Below are 20,811 nucleotides of genomic sequence, written 5' to 3' on the forward strand. Positions count from 1 at the left end.
TCTGTCTCTAATCCTCTGGGTTGCTGTGTTTCTGCTCAGGCACATGAGGGATCATGAGAGCCATTCATTTACATGCTTCCTGCCACAGGGCAAATAAACAGACACAACAAAACCAACCCCCACCAAAAAAAGCAATATAATTTCACCTGAATAATAAAAACATGACTTGTACGTGCTAAATGGTTTATAAATGTGCAACATACTTAAAGTTTGCAGTATTTTTAACTTGGGTTGAAATGTTTCAAACTTCCTGTATGGATATCTTATTATGTCTGCTAACATAAAGTTCTGCAATAACAGCAGATTTAAAGATCTCAMAAGTTTCTGTTACTCATCACATAATTGATTTTGGCTACCAAGGGGTTCTAGGCTCACAATGCTGCGCATATTAACACATTTCGCCCCCCTAAGTAGGTCTTAGCTGGGTCTCCAGCTGGATTTAAGAAAATCATTTCAACTTGAGCAGAACATCTACAATTTACACTGATCCAACTTTTTATCCAGATTTGTTCTGTATTTAGCCTTTAAAGACAATTTACATGAGGCCATGAAGCAACATATAAAACCTTAATAATCAACTCGGTCATACATCAGAGATCTGATTGGTCCAGATGTTCCTAACAGAGCACTTGCCTCCCAGACTGCAGGTTTACTGCCGGGTGCTAGGATTTCTAAAGGTAGAACAGGAGGCAGTTTGTTTATTCATCAGGACCCTCTCCCATGGAACCAGCTCCCAGTTTTAGTCCAGGAGGCCTGTCCCAGTATAGTATAGCCTATAGCTACAGGCTGAGGCTGCTGGAGGAGAGAATGACAACCTCTCCCTGCTCTGCCACAGTCTCCTCCTTCTTACCACTCCTCCTCSCTGCGTTATTTGCAGATATTTCAACTTTTAATTGTATATTAAAAGCTACTTTTGGTTTGCGTTTTCTGTTTAGTTGTCACAGTTTCCTGGAGGTAATTTAAATGTCTTGCTTGCAAATATAAACTATCTATTCTGGCCTCAAAATGTAAAATATTTACCAAGGGCTTTCATGAAAACTGCATAATAACGACTCTAGCCTAAGCTGTGTTTCCATAAGCAAGGTATCACCTTGAAAGTTTGAAAAAAACAAACAAAAAAAAACAACTAAACAACACAAGTTTCAGTTCTAATTACATTAATAATTTCTCTCAAAGGGAAAGGTCGTATTGAAGTCGCTTTAACAAGAGACAAGAAGAATCAATAACCTGTTAAAGATGGAGCTGCAAAGATCTGTTTGTCATCAGGCCTAAATGACACTGCTACTTTAAAGAGATCACCAGGAAGAGTAATAGAATAGAGAGCCTGATGTGGCACAAGTATTTAATGGCGGATGGACAGAAATTACTTWACCACTTCTGATCTCGCTAAATGGTCATCATTAGTCTTTAAYGTTTTTGTCTGTATTCGTAAATCAACTACATTTAATATTCAGGCAGAATAAAAACTGATGAGCAACACTCATGAAAAATGATCTGTTACTGAAAAATACTACTATATATTTCCCTTCACTCTTTTTTAAAGATTTTTAATATGAACATTGAATTATGCTGTGTGAATTTTGCACAGTGTACGTAYGTATYAGAGCATAATTCACAGGAATATCTCAGTAAATTAGAATAAAATTACATTCATTTATTTTATTAATTTATTTTAAAAATAAAAATAAAAACTACACTCATATAACACGGAACGTGTTTTMTCCTGCTCATTTTGCATTAGTATACAGTTAATAAAACTCAGATCAGGTTCTCTGAAAATAATAATATCATTAAAAGATCATTTTGCCGGGATTCTGAAATATTTGACCATATACAGTATAATACATGCCCATTAGGCTGGAGATTCTTTAGGGTCCATTGTGAGTTAGCATTATATAAACWAAACAGAGGCATGGAGTCATCTTGACTCCTAAAGGTGCACTATGGTACTTGATACCAAAATGTTTGCCCTAGTCAAAGTCAAATTATGCCCACTTTTCTTGTTTCTAACGTCGGTTTAGAGAGCACAATATTCACTTCCTGACTAGTACAGTATAACCTACATATACAATGTACAAACAATCAGTGTTACAGCAGTCCCTTTAAGTGGCTATAACAGTATGTCTTGTCACTGTATTTGTCTGAAAAGCACCATTGTTTTACATTGTAATTTGAAATCTAATCTCATTCATACTGCTCTTTTCTCTGTCGTCCATAGGTAAGTACAACTATATTGCTGAGTGACATGGTGCATTGCTTTCTTCTCTTTGTCTTCTCCATCTTTTCCTGACACTTTCAACATTTCAACCTTCTCCTCATTTTCTTTCATGTAAAAATTGTTGCAAAAACATATAGTGACAGGTGTTCAACCTGTACAACAAACAACTATTTCAAGGGTAGCAAAAAAGTTTGCAAGGCAGCAATTACAGCACATTGTGGGCAAACGCTTCACAGACATGATCCTCAGGGGCCCGAGGCTTTTATGTAACTTCTAGCACAAATCAGTTCCACCAAATGACAGCTTGCAGATCTTACATAATTAGAAAGACACGGGGTAGAAAGAATTTAGCAACATTTAGCAAAGGTTGTCAGCTGGACACATCCCACTTTTTGACATTTCGCACAGCCTCTCCAACAAAGCTATATAATGCAKAGATTAACAGGCAACTGGATAAGATCCAGAAAAAAAAGTTTGAAACTGAGGAAAGGAAGTAAACAGTAAAAGCACAGCAAGAGACAAAGAAATTAAATCTGTCAGTTTGATTTAAAAAAACCCATAAATAAATAAATCTTTGTGCTTCCTGGTGCCTGAGGGAATAACATGTCAACACCTCTTTGTTTTTTAGCAGTTCTTAATACTGGGTACTAAAACTGTCAAACTTAATAAAGCAAATTTAAAAAATAAAYGAATACAATAGAAACACTAGCACACCTTCGTGACCACATACATTCACTTCAATGAGAAGAGTGAGGGCAAATACTTTAGAAACAAAAGAAAATAACTTAATTCTAAGACAAAAAAATTATAATTATTTAAAAACAGTGAAACATTCTTTACTGTCTTTTTGAGTTGCATAGGATCACTGTGCAAAAAAGAATAATATTGTTTTGTGTCTTYTTATTTATATGAAGTGCTTGCAAAGTTTGACTATCTGCCTTCTTGGTAACCTTTAGTGACCTGCAGATTACACAAGGTATCCTTAGCAACTGCTGCCTTCTCGTTCCAGTAGTTTCTCTTTTGCCATCTCACCTTTTTATCCTCCCACTCACTGCAGATCTGTGAGCCCATATCAAGAGAAGTCTTGATATGGATGTTACATTCAGAATACAAAGCACAAAGAGATGGGAAATGCTTAGGGTACTCCATTGGACTATTGCACATGTCTTTTTCCCATGTTGTAACAGGTGTTACGTCAGTCTACGTTACCCCATCAAAATGCTCCGGTACAGGGCTGCATGCACAAGCGGCAAAAGCAAACGCAAAAAAAAAAATTGCATGTGCTCGCTCTGCTCGCACACAAAGGGATTACSGCACTCYGTTGAGTTTTGTTGTGAAAAKACAGAATCGATGTGCACACAAACAATGAGCGGCATTAGWGAGAAATTTAATAAGCACAACTTACAAAATTCAGGAACCGCACAAACCGGGTACGGAAGGAAGCAAAGCGAATCAGGCAGGGTAAGTAATTTTGGCGCCCGAGGATTTATGTGGCACCYGCCAGGTCACCCAGTCATTCAAAATGTACAAATGTGTACACTCAACACTTTTATTTTTTTTTATTCAGAAAAAAAACAAAACAAAACACAAATTATCCATAAACCAAAAAATTAGTAATATTCTGACCTGGGTCTACTAGTGCAGCCTCCATTTCTGATACATGAATGATCTCTCGTGAGGCGAAGGCAACAGGAGGAGTGCTTATTAGTGTTGCAGGATGCCAGGAGAGGGATTTAAATATCTCAATAATGCATCTGGAGAGAAAAAGAGACACATGATTCCATAAATAAAAGTATACAACAACAAMAWWTTTTAAGTTMACTGTAATGCCCATGCAAAATKTTCTGAGATTTAAAWTTTTCTGCAATTTAAATCAAATTAAATGCTGAATTAAATGAAGCARTAAACTTCAATAATATGGGAATACRAAAATGATCTTAAGTTGAAAATAATGTGTAGTTACTCTTAGGTAATTAAATCACACAGYTGAAGAGGTTTTGCTACTTTACAGCATTTCTGAAAAGTAACCTACTTATAGAAACTGAGACCTACTCACTATCTCAACAGAGAACGGCCACCAATCAGAGACAACCACAGCCAGGAGGAGTGTCTTAGTGATTTCAACCATGCTTGTGTATGTGCTGCTCAAARTGCTAATGGCGGAGAAAGAACTTATCATTACTGAAAAATCATTTATCCACCATCATCGGTGGTGACAGTTTTAACAAATATGCATAGAAAAACATATTGTTTTTAAAAGATACCTACTGCAGCTTTARGGAGAGTTTCAGCACTTATTTTATTTACACATAAACCACTGATTTATGTACAACTGACATAAATATGTTCTGTTTTATTCTCTAATCTAGAGAATTGGGTGATCACAGCGGTTTCACAAACTGTGTAGCCATTCCTGTACTGAGAGCAGAGACTGTAGAAAACGCTCTGATATGTAAATTTACAGTAATATATGATGTCATCTGTTGTTGTTGTTGTTTTGTTTTTTTGTTTTTTTACAGCATTAACTGTGCTTGGAAAGCTGTCAGGAGAAACACATTTTGATGCCACCCCTGATAAGAACATAGTTTGTGTGATATTGCATATTATATRAAAATGAATAACTAGTAGCTAAACATCTGACAAACAGCAAAAAGGCAGGGGCGTTGGAGAGCAAACTTTTCTTACATCTCTGCACTGATATGGCGGGGGAGCACATTTCAAACCATTGCTCCTTCACTGCACCATTTATGCTGCAGCTGCTGCGGCTTCAAACAGCCCCCTTTTGTTCAYGTTTCTGCCATTGAGACACTGCATTTGTAGTCAATTCAAATCCGTCATCCAGAACTAAAAACTCTGAGAAAACAAACCACCACAAAACATAACCATCTGGGATTTTGGTTTAGGCTTTATGTCTAGGTTTATAACATAGGATAGCGCTTTTTTTGTTGTTGTTGTTTTTCTGTTGTACAGCTGCCAACATCCTCTTGCTGGTGCCATTTAAAAAAATAAAATAATGAAACTATACAGAGTTATTCTTTTTTTCCTTTTCTTTCATATGGCCTGCTTTGGAAGCTTTCAATTATTTGTATTGAACATTTATCTGAATTTCACTCTGGAAAGTAAAAATATACTTTCCAAGAAGGCCTACTGAAACCTACTAAAACCATATTGGAAGGGCTTACATCTCACATGCTAATGTTACCTTTTTGACTCAATGACCTTCATGTTATACACGCAGCACAATGGGTTTTCAGCCCATGTGTGGGTTTAATCTTTTTAGTCACAACCTTTGAACACACCTGGCTAAGGGCAACAGGTTTTGTGCTTTGTGGACTAAGGATTAGGAGCATGGAAAAGCATGAGTCACAGGGAAGAACGTGAGGCAAAATGTGTGGTGTGATTGCAGGAGAGGTCCAGTGGGAGCTGCAGGGTGATGGACAATGCAACGTTGGACGGGGGGAGCGGAATGTGACGATGTTGGTTGCAAACTCTCCCTGCCGTGGAAAATGATCAGTGACATAATGTGTGTGTTTAACACTGGAGGCTGAGTCTAGCTCGGGGAAACGTGGCAAACTGGGAGTCTGTGTTAGCAAAGTACCGATTGCTATGCTTTGTGTTGCAGTTTGAGTGAAAGATGGCAGAAGACCAGCTCACTGGTAGCAGGAGGGAGCTGCAAGAGCAGCGATTTGCAGCAGACACATTTGGCAGACAGGCTCTACTCATTCAGACTCTCACAGGCTGGTATTATCTGTGTTTTCTATCTTAGAGACCTATTTTAATGTCCTACTTGAGTACTGTTTGCATAAATTAGATTTTTAAATTGATGTCATGTTCAATGTGTAATGGACTTTGTTCAAACTTTACAAACATAGTCTGCAATTTATTTTGTGTAGTTTATAGGTTGCAACAAGTCTATGTCCAAACCATGCAGTACCGTATTAGTATTATTAAAAATACAGTCCCTTCATTTTAAACATGCTCACACAAACGGTATTGATTCAATATACATCCTGCATGGCTTGTGCAAAAATAAATATAGTCAAAAGGAATATGAACAGAAAGTAACGCGGATGAGAATGTTTTAACTGGGATTAACCATGTGCTGCGGTTCAGCTAGACATGCAGATTCAAGAAATCACTTAAACAGAACCAATCTGACAGCACTGAGTTAATTAAAAGACATTAAAAAGCATGACCCAATCAAAAGAAAAAGAAAAGAAGAAAAGAAATCATCATACCTACAGTCAACCATGGTGGTGTGATGGTCTTTGGCGTCCTTGCTGCCTCTGGACCTGAACAACTTGTAGACGCTGATGGAACCAATGAATTTGCTCTGTTCCTTAAAATCCTAAATGAGAAAGTCCAGCCATCAGTTCATGACCAAGCTAAAGTGTACATGGGTTATGCAGCTGTCCTAAATGTAACACAAATTAACTAAATAAAACAAAGTGAATATTAAATGAATGAGAGGAGGAAGTGTAAAAAGCCAGCGTTCAAATATTGAATATTGAATTGACATTGAAAGCCATCTGGTACTTCTCTCTTCGCAGTGGAAGATGGTTGTTCATAGCACAGGCAATTTCAGGTGAGCTTCATAGCACTGAACCGGCACATTATATACATCACAGCCAAATGTTAGCAGTTTAAAACTTCAACAAAGTCCATGTCTGCAGGAAGGAATCGTTTCTCAATAGCTGGGGGTTCAAACCTTCTGTACAAAATAAAGCATAGAACAAGGGGTGGTTTTCTTTGTTTGTTTCTTTGTTTGTTTGTTTTGTACCAGGCTACTGGATTGCATATTTAATATAAAGTTAGTTTTTAGTGATATATATTATCCAAATCCTTTAAAGAGGAACAAACAAGTCAGAAATTCAAAACTTTCTGAATCTACTGCTTTAACTACTGGTTACATGATGTTCTCAACTGTGTCAACTATCCCTCATTCTGGTGTAGCAAAGGTTAGGTTGTCCTAATCACTATAAGATATCCGGGAGCTGTCCTTTGATTGGCTTACCAGAGCAGCACTCTGGGCTGTCATTTCTTATTTGGGAAAGAGATGATGCTCATGCCCACAGACAAGACTAGATTTGATTGGAATAACACTGGTGTGCACCAAGCTTGCAGACATGTCTATCTTGACAGTGACGGTGCAGAATGTTTGCTGAGAAACAGGTGAAATGGAAAACAACCAAGCAGAGAAATCAGCCCCTACTGGATTTCAGTCAAGTTTGTGGGAGCAAATATCTTTCTTGTCTCCAACCTTAAGCAGTAATAACACAGCAACGTCAAAGAATCACCAGGTTGGAAAGACAGTGGTCAGCCATCTCTGGATGAATGCATCTCTCTTCACACAAATAGACATTTTTACGATACAATTTTTACTGTGATCGTTCCAGTCTGTTCTTGTTTATAGATGGAATTATTTGTTTATTGCTGCATTGGGCAATAAATTACTAATTTTAGTCTTTTTTTAAAAGATATAGAACTTTTTTGCACTTAACACAAGAAACTCACTAAAAAAATWAAAAAAAAAATAGAGAAGTACACTTCTCCAAAGGCTAACTACTCTCTGACTTTGATAGATTAGTCTCATTGGAGCGATGTCACATGTTCTTTATTTTCTCGAACACTGTGCAAGCGGAACAGATGGTATCTGGGAGTAACATGCTCTCATTAGGAGGTCCAGTGTTTGCATATATGAAAGGGAAAATGAGAGAAAGCAGAGAGGGAGGGGGTAAAATCCTCTGAGTTTTGGCACAGATCGACACTCTGACCTTCTGTCCAGTCTGCTGTCTGACAGGCACGAATAAAAGGATGAAGTAGTGAAGGTAAAGGAAAGCCTCACAGTATCAGAGAGCATCTTATCTAAGTCGCGCTAATCAGTAATCACTAATGTGTTTCTTTCACCTTTGACAGATCTGTTAATCGGAACGACTGCTAGGCAAATGTGTTGCTGCTTTTAAAAGTCTCTAATATACCAAATTAGCAAAAATAATAGCAAAATCACTTTAATGCATTTGTGCATCTCAACCTATTACAAACCACAGAAAATAAAATTCATCAATTTCATTATTCATTATATAAAATTGTACATATCAAACTTTAAAAGCAATAAGCGAAGAATCAAAATACAATAGAAAGTGAACCCTGCTTTTTGTCATGAAAAATTAATGAACCCAGTTTGTGGCAAAGTTTGTCTCCACACTCTGGATCTCTCCATGTCTGTTTGTGCTATTTAACTTTTTACAAGGTGATGTAGTGACCTTTGGTCTACCTACTTATACCTGGCAGCTACGTAGCATGATATGGACTGTGACTGATGTGTCAAACTGGCTGGATCACTGTCAGCTCCAATTACTGTTCTGTCTCCTCATCCACAGCATCCCTTGAGGTAAGCTACTATGGTTTCTTGTGTAACAAGTACAATCATGGAAGGTTTTCTAAAGCTTTAAGCTGATATTGCACTATACTCTGAGTATTAACCAAGAACATAATGTCACGCATTGTTTATCAATTAAAATAAGGTATCTTTTCTGTCAGTTTTTATGCACAATAAAGTCTCTGCTAACTTCTGTAACAACTTGATTTTTATCTAGTACCAGTAGAAAAAACCTTTATTTAAAATTCTTTTGAAAATAACTTCGTTCTTATGTCAGGTAATGTGTAACTTACAAACTGTGATGTGAGAAAAATATGCTAGAAAAAACCCCAGAAGGAAACAATATTTTTAATATAATTTATCTAGTACACCTATGCTTACTGTGCAACTATCCCTGTCTTGTGATGTAGGAACAATCAACTTCAATGTAGTTCATTAGGATTTTTTTGTGAGGCTGACTAAAGAAATACTTCAGTGTTTCAATTTTGTTTGTCACCACATGTAAGACCTATTACACAAAGTCCACAACAAACAAAAAACAAATATACTGTGAAATCTGTTCCTTCACACAGCACCTTGAAACTGGCTAAGTATGAATCCACACTAATCTATGCTCACTATAGAGATTTTACATAACAAAAACATGTAAATAACTAATTATTATGAAAAGATGTCGTYGAGTCACTAGCAAAGACCAATGTCACACTCATCTGTATCTTTTAATTAGATCATTTCATTCTTCCTTTTCGATTTTGGGTTACTTTGCACTGCCTACTATAATTGCCCAGTGGTACCTGTCCAGTATTTGAATACAAACAGTAAGATGACTTGCTGAAGCGAACATCACAATAAGGGGAATAAAAATGATCTATGTATGTGACTTTGTGCTTTGCCAGACAGGCTTCACTGTGTACAACCCTGTCTTTGGTAAGAACACTCTGATTGCTGTTGAAAGGAGCAGCTCATGTGACAGGGATGCACAGTATTTTCATGCCACTCATGATATTATCCCTTCTACAGTATTCATGTATCATGAACAATATCAGATCAGACCAGGGACCTTTCTTTCCTAAATAAAAAAAAGGCTTCAATTTCAGACAACCTTTAAACACATACAAGGATGCTTTCAATTTCATTTTGCAATTGTACTAAGTAAAGAGAAGAACAAAATGTTATATTGTTGTTAATTCTTTACAGATTATATAAAATTATATGTGAAAGAAAATCATAAGGCTATTTTGATGGCTTATTTTAAGGTAATGGGATTTTGGTCAAATCCGCTTTGTATATTTCTATACCTTTGGTACATCTTATCTGTAGATGCATGACTAAACTCTCTTAACACATGTAAAGCATAAAAAGCTCTGTATGTTAACTTTATGCATAAAAATCCCCCAAGTAAAACTGCTTGACCTAATTCTGAAACTAGCACAGCTGAGTTTGAGCAAGAATTAGCTTATTTTCTGGAGGGCAGAGGAAGAGGTAGAATACAGTAAGTGGTAGCAGGGCCCTTTTGCTGATCAAAGTATTTGATGTTATAATTTATTTATTTTCTTGTCAGCCTTTACTGGTTTAGTCTGATGATATGGCAGCTGTTTGGAGCATGACGATTTTATTTTAAGCTCATCTCCCAACTGGAAGGCGAAAAAGTCGCCCAATTTTCTTCTACGAACAGATGTAATCGGGTGGTGTCAGCATCATAAACAAATGTATTATTGCTGAGCTTTTTAGTTGTCAGGCAGTAATATACAAAATGCAGTCAAGCAAATATGAATCTATGGAGCAGCTTAGGTGTAAGAAAAATATTACATGATGTGCTTGAAAATCTTCTCCAGTTACCAGGAATATAATGTGGTTTTGTTTGCCTTTGCAAAAAAAACAACAAAGTATTTAGTAGAACTATAACAGCTACTAACCTGATCCAGAAACATTGTACCAAAGAGTTTTATGGGTAATTTCTCCCCATATGGGTGGCAGATCTTTGGCTTATGTGCAGCTTTTCTCTCTTCCCCAACTGAAAACGTTGCCATTACCACAGTCCCTTTATGGACCTGGTTTCCCCAAGTAAAACCTTTTAGTTATCCACTCGCCAGACTTTAGATTACTTTTGTTGTTCAAGACCTAAGTTTATAAGAGATGCAGTGGCATCCACAGAATGTCACAGAATTTGAGAACAAGTGTTACTTAACAAACCTATTACTTACTTCATTCACAATAGAGATATCATGAGAAAAATGGTTTATGAGTGAATAATATAGGAGACATTTTAGTTTGCGTGTTTTGAGACATTCTTTTTTTACAGTCTCAAAATTAGAAAAAAAAGGAATAGCGGATGACGTGAAGAACAACTTCCTTCCCTAAAGTCTACAGACTGTGTTTAGACTTAAGAATGTTTTTCACCAGAGTATAATACTGTTTTGTTGTTGTTTTTTTCACGTTTACTATATATTGGGATGATGGTGGCAACAGCAGTAGGAGTTCATTCTGTAATCGTGAGTTACCAGTTCGATCCCCAGCTCCATCTGTCTCTGTGTCCTTGGGAAAAACACTTCACTTGCCTTTCCTGCTTAGAGATCCCAGTGGCACCAGTGCATGGCAGCGTTGGTTTTGTCAATGTGTCCCATAGTAGCTGTGGCTACAATCCAGTAGCATGAAGAGAAACATTGTCTGAGACGTGTTTGTTTTCGGGGTAACAATAAAGAGGTCAGTAAATGGGTGCGCCCAATTCTAGTTTTGAGTAAAACCTAAGAGACTTTGTAAATATAAGCAAATACCATGCTTAACAAGAAAAAAAAATGCTTTGTTGTGTACCTAATGCTTTGTTATTTAAGAAGATATATGCTTATCTTTTTTTAAAGCTGAACCTAAAATTACCAAAAGCATCCAGCTACATCAGCTCCAGTTGTTTGAATGCCATATTTATACCAATCCTGAAGTGTGACCAGCAGAAATATTGCAAGGGCCACAAATGGCTGGTGGGCTGCACCTCGAACACCCCTGGTTATTATAGCATTTTCACCTGTTATTTCTGACATCACTACTTACTTGTTTTAAAGGGTAATGCATTTGAATTTTACAAGACAAATATTTTGAAATGATTTATAATGTCTTATTTTGATCATCATGGCACTGAAGTATGTGACCCTTTTACTTTTGTCTTAACATGAAAAAAAAACATATTTTTGTTATGAAACCCCTATTGATTTGTATGAAAAAAAGAATCAATTACACATAATTAGGATGTAAGCATACTGCTTACTGCTCTCAATAACCAAGTTAATCTTAATCAATAATACACCATTTCAATATGAGATCATGCAGGCTGACATAAAACAGGAAATGACCCAGCATGACTTAGACGAGCTTCTCATTGATTTGCAACCTCATATTTGCTTTAGCTTGCATCAATCTGGTCCTTGATTTTATGAAGGTCAGAAAGACATCCGTGTTTTCATTACAGCACTAGGTTAATTCAAACTAAATAACACCTAGCAGGCCCTTTAAGTTGAGATGAAGTAGTGTCTTTGGAAAAGGAAAAAGTCAAAGTTCAAGAGTTGGTTCAAGCAACAAAATTACGGCTGAGCATGTCCCTACATAATTGTTCAGCACAAACGTCTATCTTTTTATATGCAGCAAATGTTCATTTATGAACATGGATATGTTCATAAATGAGAATATATTTGATCATTTATGAATAAATACGTTATATGACTATAAGAATATTTTTCAGACAGAAAGAAGGCTGACACTAGCAATAAGGTTATTCCAGAGGTAGCGGGTTACTGTTCTATCTCCACATCTGTTGAAGCAACGGTATTCCATTCAGTAAGTAATACATCATCAGCTGATTCAGAAACACAATTAACCTTGGTCAGTTAGAAGAAACTTAAATACACCTTAAATCTCTCTGGCATCAATTGAACCCAGTGTGTAACCTCTGTGGTTTGCAGCATTGTAATATTTTCTTGGAATTTATGGCTTTTACAGAAATATTTTGGTTAGTGCGGTTTGAAATGTTGGTCCTATTAAACCTTAAATTCTCACACAGTCAGGTGAGGGCTTTGTACAGGTCTTTGTCTGCCTGTGCAAATGTATTCTTCTATATTTAAAGCTGGTTGCCTATAAATATACAGATTATACTGTATGACTACAGTTTGAAGCCATTTGCCTTAGGAATATATTTTTCTGATGGCAATAGTAGCAAAGAGAAGAGGTGGAGGAGATTAATATTTTTCACAAACTCCCTGTTTCATAAGAAAATGTAACGACTTAGTGACATTTTTGAAAAATACGTAAAATAATTTCTTTTTAAATAAAGGTTATGTACAGCAGCTTTAAAGGGGTTTATGCTAACTGTTCTCAGTAAAAAACTTTTATCCATGCTGCTTCCAACTTCATATTACAAATTAGATGGTTAAAAACAATTGCATCCTGTTATAGTGATGAATTGTATCCAACACACTGTAAAGTGCAGATTTCACAACAATTAAAAAAAAGAAAACTGACAGATTTGAATAAAACCATTATCGTGTGTTTCTGTTTTAGCAGTTGGCATTTACTGATCACGTTCTAAAAACAGCGTGAACTTTCTTCCTGCAATGTTGTATTTAATATTCATAGTGAAGAAACAGAAGTTTAAACATCTATTAAATGTGAAATTTAAATTACCACAGCAGCACGCTCCCATTGTGGTTCTCAGTCTGTTCAAAATTAAATCCATTCTTAGTTGAGTCGATGCTAACCTCACCGAATGCCTCACACCAATGGAGTGTATTAGGAGTTTCGGGGAATTAGCAAGGCAAATTGGACTCCCTGTAAAGTTTAACTAGTTCATCTTTTATGCTGAGGTATGTTAAATCAAAAAACTAAAAAGGAACAATATTCAAGCACCACCGATCATTGTGTCAACGACAGAAAAGTAAAACTGCCAACTTTAAATAAAAAAAAATAAAAAAAAACAATCTAGTCCACCTCCTCTTTCAAAATGTCTTAAGATTTAATTTTCAGCGTTGTCTGATATATTTATAGTCATCTCTGTACTGCCCCTTAACATCAGTGTTAACTTGATGTTTTATGTGTAGTGCAATAAACATTCCAAAACCAAAGCAAAACTTTTAAAACTGTTTTTGTTTTCTTTACACTTTCACATTAACCTCCAAATTCTACCTCTTAACGAGATTCCCTCATGAAATGTAGTCATGTTTTTTGCATATAACTGATTATGTTTCAAGCAAACACTGCCTTAATCTTATTAACATGAGTCACAGAATTTACATATTTTGTTGTAATTATTTTCATGCTTAAATGATCAGGTACACCAGATAATGAGATAATAATCTGTTGTGACACATTTTTTCTCATACCCTTGATACTGTAGATATAAAACACTTTAAATGCTCAAATGAATTACAGCTGACATTACTTGTATCATCTATTTTATTTTTGTAAAATTTGAGTTTATAATATAAATTAGCGTCAAATACAGATATGCATAGCTTAAATTAAATGAAATCCCAGATATGTTGAATATGTAGCTCCCTAATGCCTTGTTTTTTTGTTTTTTTTTTCTCTGTGTGTGTGCATGTGTGCTATACTTTTATCTTCACTTGAGCCAAGAAATAAAGCCTGACAGAAATGATTAGGTGTTTGTCATCAACGCATCTTGAATCAGGTCAAGGATCTGGGTTAACTGCAAAACAAACTTCACATTCTATTCGGCATCATAAAAATGTAAACAAAGACTTGTTTCTTTCTTTCGAAGTTATGACATTATTTCTTAGTACACCTTCAGAGCTTCACCAAGTATAAAATCAAGCTATCAGGTCGGAAACGTTATTAGTACTTCAGCTGTTAAATAAAGCCTGAATAGGTCAACGGTTTTACCATGTGTAAGAACTGAACTTATACGTGACGTAATCATTTTAAATCATTTMTTTTGTTTCAACTTCTCCGCAAAAGACAAATAAAACTCTATAACTAATCTACCGACTTGCTTCTATTCCTGGTTCCTGAGCAAAAGATTAGGACTTGAGTTCCTCCTATCAGCAAGATTGAAGTCCATTTTTGGGACTTAAGTGTGATCTAAATCTGACCTTGAAATTTAATTCCCCATTTTTATATTGATATTGGAGGTATTATACCAAATCCATACACATAAGTACTACGTGTTAAAAGGCTTGCAGTGGCTCCAAAAAACATGTTTCATTACTTGTCAGTAAAAATTTTGGCAGACTGATGCAGAATGTCATCATTTCATTCATTTATTTTAGTTGAGCTTCATAAGAATAGACAGCACATAAAATGTATACAATTATATATGACCGTCCGCACAAATACTATTGAGTCTGCAAGATAAATATGTTTCTCTGGCCCTTATAGAAACTTTTGTCCAGATGGCCAGAAGATAACTCGGCCTTGCCTGGATCCCACAATCTGGTGATAAACTTGCAGTGTGAAACAGATCATTAGACTGTATACACACTGTTTCTTCTGCTGTCTGCATCTGACCTATGAGATGTTAATAAAAGGAACAAAAGGTAAAAAGTAAAAAATACTTGAAAGTGGTGATAAGTAGTAGGAACATGAGCTTTCACTGTGCAGTATTACAGACCCAACAAACCCAACAAAGTCTAACATGAATAGTTTTAAATACATCAAACAGAAATATCAAAGAAGTCTTTCTTCCACTATGGATGAGCTGGAGAAAGCTAAAGTCTCAAGAAGGAAGAAAAACATTTATTATTATTATTATTATTATTATTATTATTATTATTATTATTATTATTATTATTATTATTATTATTATTATTATTTAGAGTTTGTGAGCAATTCAAGTTGATCTTTTGAGGCTAAATGTCCTTCTGCTTTTACACTTCAATTATTATTTGGATGCTATTTTATCTATTTTACACAAAAATATGATGAATGACGCCTGTGATAACTGGTAATGAAGATGATGGTGATTATTGAACATACTGTCTACCATATGTATTGGCTAAGTTGACAAAAATATGTTTCAACATACTTGGTATAATAATAATAATAATAATAATAATAATAATAATAATAATAATAATAATAATAATAATAATAATAATAATAATAATAATATTTTTTGTAAATACAAAAAAATTACACAGACTACAACACAAATGAGTGCCTTCCCTTACAAACATTCATTCACACGCCATCAGACATAACCATGGTATGTAACAATGTCCTCAAAATGAATGAAAAAATACCGACAATAATAACAGAGGTTACGTTCACTCAGTCATATCTCTGTGAGCCTGCATACTTTTGTTGATTCATGTGTACCTATTGAAATCAGAGACAAACACGCCTTAATTAATTCTATTTTATCCTCATGGTATTGTTAATAGCTCTCCTACAGAGTTAAGGGCAAAATTATTCTCTTCATCTAAACAGTCCGTGGACCTGCAGTGCAGCCAACACTATAGAATCAATGTCACAAAGGACCAATTGATCTATCTTCTAATTATTACCTTAAGATGTTCTGTGAGCAGCATCATACCAGTATCCAATCAAATCCAATTAACACTGGTGGCCCCATCCAGAAAACTGCATTATAGAGGGATTACACAGCTATCTGTGCTGGTCTGATTAATGGCCACAGTAATTAATGCTGAAGGGGTCTGTCCAAGTGCCTCAGTGTCGAGGAGCATACAGCAGTGAGCCAGCTGCAATGAGCGGGGCTTCTATTCACACACACACACACACACACACAGTGCATGCATACACACAGTGCATGCATACACAAGCACAAACACTGAACACCTGGATCCTCTCATGCACACATATGCTGTACAGAGTGAGGTTTTATTCAGAGAATTATGAACCTCTGATATATAAGTGCAAAAATAAAGTTGAAGTATAATTTAGGTGTCAATTGAAAAAATTGACATCTAATAAAATATAATAAAAAACATAACATTTGATTGGAAAATTAACAAAGGCTGATATCTATATCGTCATCTGTAGTCCTCCTTCTCGAGGTAAACTGTAKAGCTTTTTTGTGTTCAAAAGTGAAACCAAGTCTTTAAGTACCAGACAAAAAAAACAACAAAAAAACATACGATGAGAAATAATACGAAAATGAAGCATTTTGTGGCCGCCATACTAAAATGTAAAGGAATGATTTAGGAAAATTATTATCTCATAATAATAATTTGAGATTAGCTGCTCTAGAAATTATTTTCACCAGAAAATATTATCAATAATCATTCCTTTATCTCTTGTAAGGAAACAAATACAGTAACCTTACCCCAGGCRGTGGAGTACAAGTACTTTGGTGTCTTGTTCAGTATTGATTGCAGGATGRAGCAGAAGACAGATAAAGGGATTGGTGGATAATCAGCAGCAATGTTGGCGCTGCTCTGATCTGTCATGGCGAAGAAAGTGCATAGCCAAAAAGCAAAGTCCTCCAGCTACACCCTAGACTCTGTTCCCAACCCTGACACTCAGGTCTGTCTGACCTGCATGTTTTAGGTGTGTCCTTGAACTAGGTGGCATGCAGAGAAGGCAAAGCAATATTTATTGTCACAACATAAAGCTTGATTCTACAGACAGGAACACGATAGCAAGATGATGATATCTACAGAGCATTTTCTCTTGCCATCAAAATATCCTTAATCCTTAGAAAGGATTTTGCAAAATATCTCAATATCTCTGAAAAGTTTCCACATGTTTTTTTTTTGTTTTTTTTGCCTTTTGATGATTTTTCTGATATTTAATGTACTTACACAAATTTATGCACATTATTCTTTTATTTCCATTGAATTAAAAATGCAAACATTTAACGATCAAAACTAAAAGCACATAAACGTTGTGGTAAACGGTGTGCACAAGGCAGAAAGAATGTGAAATTAATCTTTCTTTTCTTATTTGGATCATCTCGCCGAGCTTGATCTCTAGGTTTCAAAGCAGTTGCTTTTATGCAGAACATTTATGCTGACTAAGCACAAATTATGGCTTTGCTTAGCTTTGCGTTTCATTTTAARCTATTTTTGTACCACCAAATGCTGCAGATGCGCTCTATTTAAAAAGAACAGACCTGTTTGACTGTGAAAGTTATCGACTTGATTCCTCTTTGATTTCATGACATGTGAATTACAAAACCAAACAGCAACAACAACAATAGTAACACGTATATAGTAATACTGCTAGTACTAACAATAATAATAATAATAATAATAATAATAATAATAATAATAATAATAATAATAATAAGTAATGATGACTGCATGATGTCAGTAATAATTGCCTTCATGCAGCAGGAGGGTTTAAATACCAGTCTAGGAACTTTCTGCATGAAGTTTGCATATTTTCCCCATGCATGTTCTTTACAGGTACTTGCGCTTCGGCACACTGTCCAAAGACATGATTCTTTGAGTAATTAGTCTCTCTTAAATGACCTTAGGTATAATTGTGTGTGCGCAATCATACCTAAGGTATGATTAACCTGACCAGGGCGCAACCTGTCTTTGGCCCAATGAAGGCTGGAGATAGACCCCATGCTCTYTGCGATCCCACAATAGTCTAGAGCACGTCCCATGTTGTGCTTTTTAAAAAGAATCATTTTATTATTCATTATGCTGTTACATGGTAAAGTAAAACAGCATGAATTCAGAAAGGTAGGCTTTAAATAAAAACTCTAAAAGAAGACCATAATTGTGCACGTCTGCATTTGATTAAACAGACTGCAGTCAGTTAGATAAAGAACACAAACCACACAAAGTACAAAGCAACAGATTTAGAATGCCATCCTTCTCGGASCAAAACTAAAAAGGGAATCTGTTAAATGTGGTCTGTGCTTTTTTTCACAATGTCAGTGTTCTAGAATTTTAAGCAAYTGTTTGTTTCCCTGTAGTGCTGCAGGTCTTCCAAGCATAACAGTACCTAATCTGTGTATTTCATGTCAAACTTGACTATGGAAATGTTATTGAGAAATGTTTCAGCACCGGCATGAGCTTATAAGTGAACAGAGCGGGGTGAGGCGGTAGGAATCACTCTTTTCCACACCATGCGGTCTGCATTCTGATCTGCTTTGCACATTATGTATGTTGCCATGGAATATGTCTGATTATTTTGACTAAACATGCKGATTTTCTTCTTTTGCTGCGAATACGTACAGTGCTTTCTGTGATTGCACGAGACATTCACAATTCAYTAAATATTCTAATAATGAATGGATCATGGATTGTTCGTGCCTGGTTACCACCAGCTCAGATTCCAATTTGTCAGCATTGTCRATGCTATAGAAACACGCGGTAATAGTTGCGGACTCGGTGAAAGTCGCCTGCTGACTCAAACTTTAACAAATGTCAACCATGTCATTTCACRATATTTTATAATTACTGTTAATTTGCATGTTAGGTACTCGAGGAGCACTAACATTTTTYGAGAACATCTCCATCTACACATATTTCCACAAAGCACACAAATACACACATCACTATATGTCTGWTTTTKTTKTTGTTGTCGTTTTTTTACTGTTGCACAAAAGCTTAATGATGAGATAGCAGAAAGCAGAGAGCATATCCATTCAATTTGACACATGTTTTATTATTCTGGCATTATGCATCTATTGCTAAATGTCATGTAAATGCTTCAGTGAATTTCAATTTACCATCAAGCCACTAAGCCCCAGTTCCTACTTTGAGCTGATAAAGTGAAATTGAGGAATGCAAAAAAGAGGCTGGAAAGACAGAGAGAGTTCATGGGACACTTCCCTGAGAGCGGTGTTATCCACCATGAATACAGAATGTCACGAGCAGTAAGGGAAGGAAAGTCATTTGTCAGCTGTATCAAGGATCTGGGTAATTACTGTAGAAACAGCAGCCTTGTGGTTATCCTGCTGGAGAAGTACAAGAGAAGAAATGTCTACGTCTGTTTGAAGGAGACTAAATTATGCATCTGTCAGACCTGACAGGCTGGGCAGGCCCCTTTATCAAACAAATATGCAAAGATGAAAATATTTATTTTTCTACATTTCTTAATGTTTTTGTGCAACTCTAATGTGGTGGTTAAAATTCATACACATTGAACCATCATGTCTAGAATTCCCCATCCTTGGTCAAATTTATGAATGCAACGACAAGCTGTAATGATTAACAATGGCTTTCAGGGAACTCCTAAACTCATATGGCTATATTAATCATGCTGAGATAGTTTTTTTTTCTTCTATTGTAACACTTCAAAGGCCCCAGGCCCTGTTTCCTGGCATCTTTTGTGGTCTTTACCTGATATTTTCCAAAATATCCGGAAAAGCAGGGGTAAATAATTAATTGATGTTAGAGAGGGTATGGTGTTTGCAGTTTCACACCATCATGTCTTCAAACTGATTCATGATAACCTGACGTAGACTGACAAAAAGTGGTAAGCAACAATCATTGCGTAAAAGGTCTGTCTTTAGTAGTTATTTCTTTTATACTTAATCCAAACACCTTTAAATGTCAATAAACTATGACTTCATATTTCTCTGTGACTGTTATATGAATGAATACATACCGTTATTAACATTTTAAACACAGAATAAAGAAAGCGTGTAGAATAAACAGTCTACATTTCATTCTATACATTCTTAAAAAGCCTTTAAAACTATGGAATTTGACAGTACTATTTTGAGATAATAAAAAACACATAAAAACAACTGGAGAAAGGCACCAGTCCTTCTTGTCAAACTGCAAGCATAAGCGTGTTCAGATAATGAATGGATGGATTACGTATTGATATAAAGTGCACCATTGATTTATGATATCTCAATGAGTGCATAAGTTTATAATCAAAAAGTTTGGGTTATACCAGAATGTCCTAACCCTGATCCTCGGAGCTGTTCCAGGTCTCCCTGCTGCTACACACTTGACTTCAGTGCGCAGGTGATTGGCAGACATCTGCAGCAGTTCATGCAATACTGAGGAGGAAATGTAATCCTTTAAAGTAAGTTTGTAGTAGACACATCTAAAGGACGAAGGTACCAATAACCAGGGTTGACAAACACTGGGCTATACAATATAACATTTCTGCTACCAGTAATGCTATGAAAATTAAAAATGTAATTTAAAATTAACATTCTTCAAACCCATGAATTTAATTTTTAGATTTTTTTAGTACCTGGGCTGCACAGTCGCGCAGATGGTAGAGCTGTTGCCTTGCAGCAAGAAGGTTCTGGGTTCAATTCCCAGCCTGGGGTCTT

General features: G+C 35.8%; 1 protein-coding gene across 2 annotated transcripts in view; it reads right to left on the bottom strand.

Annotated features, from left to right (window-relative positions):
- lrrc4ca (leucine rich repeat containing 4C, genome duplicate a) overlaps positions 1–20,811 on the bottom strand; it is a 134,847-nt gene that overhangs the window by 76,583 nt on the left and 37,453 nt on the right. Inside the window, exons 2-3 of one of the 2 annotated variants that reach the window (XM_017305483.1) lie at positions 6,461–6,566; positions 3,845–3,972 (exon numbers count right to left, since the gene is read on the bottom strand). The gene's annotated coding sequence lies outside the window, so the exon portion shown is untranslated. Of the gene's footprint in view, positions 1–3,844; positions 3,973–6,456; positions 6,567–20,811 lie in introns of both variants that reach the window. The other variant, XM_008411506.2, reaches the window with a different exon arrangement.

The sequence above is a fragment of the Poecilia reticulata genome, linkage group LG6, assembly GCF_000633615.1.
Source record: "Poecilia reticulata strain Guanapo linkage group LG6, Guppy_female_1.0+MT, whole genome shotgun sequence".
Classification (NCBI taxonomy): domain Eukaryota; kingdom Metazoa; phylum Chordata; class Actinopteri; order Cyprinodontiformes; family Poeciliidae; genus Poecilia; species Poecilia reticulata.